The 1,319-nt window shown below is 37.5% G+C and overlaps 1 non-coding gene across 1 annotated transcript; it reads right to left on the bottom strand.

The window, feature by feature from the left end:
* Window positions 1–909: 909 nt before the first annotated feature.
* Window positions 910–1,011, bottom strand: LOC116871826. Its single transcript, XR_004383527.1, has one exon. It is a non-coding gene; the product is annotated as a U6 spliceosomal RNA (small nuclear RNA).
* Window positions 1,012–1,319: the final 308 nt, after the last annotated feature.

Here is a 1,319-nt window from a genome sequence, read left to right as displayed (position 1 = left end):
GGCATGATTCTCCACAGAAGCGATACTGCATCTTCAGTGAAAGGGCTTTATCCGGACTATGACTTGGAGAGTTCAGAAGTTAGATGTCATTTAAGAATCCAGGCAATTAGGAGCAGAAAAATAGAATTGACGGATTCCTATGGAAAAGCTGGGATCTTGCCATGCTTGCTTTTCTTAGAAAGAAATACATTTCCCGTACTTCTGTAAATGTCACTGAGGGAAAAAAGGGTTAGTATATATGTCCCCTCAACCTCGGAGTTCATAGCCAACTGTTAGTTTTCCCTTTCTGATATTGAGTTCCTCGTCCTGAAAATCACATATACGTTTATAGATTTTTGGCTGAGTAATAGAAGATTGAAAGAAAACCCTTCATCCTATTTTTTTTTAAATTCCTTGATTCTAGTATTATTTTCTTTCCAAGCTCTTCTTTCTTTTCTACATCAGGTCAAGGCCAAATTCTTTCCACCTGGAGGCCCTTTTGAGCATCCTCATAATTCCAGGGAGTAGTTCCTGCCTATCCAAATCCCAGCACAAGGAAGAAGACACAGCCCATAATAACCCAACCCAGCTGCAGTTCAGAAGTAGAAAGATCATCGGGTTAAGAGGGATGACAGTGCTCTCTCCTGCAGATGGGCAGATGCACGTTGCAAGGAGCCAGGGGTGTGGAGCATGAACAAAGCACCACACCCACATACCAAAGCCAGAAAGTGTTCGCTCATCAGCTCAGTAGCCTCTGCAGCCAACATCTGCCATGACACCTATGTTTATGGCCATAGTAACAGCACCATGTCAAAAGGATCGTTTCACTGTCACAATTCATTAAGGGCAGCCTTGTTATGAGAAAATTTAGACTTAGGCTTTTTTTTTTTTTCAGCTTTATTGAGGTATAAAATTCATCTTGCATAACTGAAAAGGATGGAATGCTTCACAAATTCATGTGTCATCTTGGCAAGGTTCATGCTAATCTCTGCATGGATCCAATTTGTGTATGTATGCTGCAGAAACAAGCACTAGGCTTGTTTGGATTTTTATTTGGGGTGTTGTATTTTTTCAGTAATTATTTTTGACATTCCTTAGATCTGAAAAATTGTCAAATCCCAAATTAATAAACTGATATGCTTTTTGAGAAAAATATATTTTCACATCATTTTAATTTTTCTTTTACAATGAACAGAGGTTTTTTCTTTTTCTTAAAACAGTGTGTGCTGTTTTAATTATTGCATAATTATTATTTTTAAATTTCTGACAATACTAGTTTTCTGTTCTAATTCTCTTCTTCAAATATTTCTCGGCAATTACCATCTATATATTCTTTCGGA

Source organism: Lontra canadensis, unplaced genomic scaffold (assembly GCF_010015895.1).
Source record: "Lontra canadensis isolate GAN:19392208 unplaced genomic scaffold, GSC_riverotter_1.0 scaffold1, whole genome shotgun sequence".
Classification (NCBI taxonomy): Eukaryota; Metazoa; Chordata; class Mammalia; order Carnivora; family Mustelidae; genus Lontra; species Lontra canadensis.
This window is presented reverse-complemented; position numbering and strand designations above follow the sequence as displayed.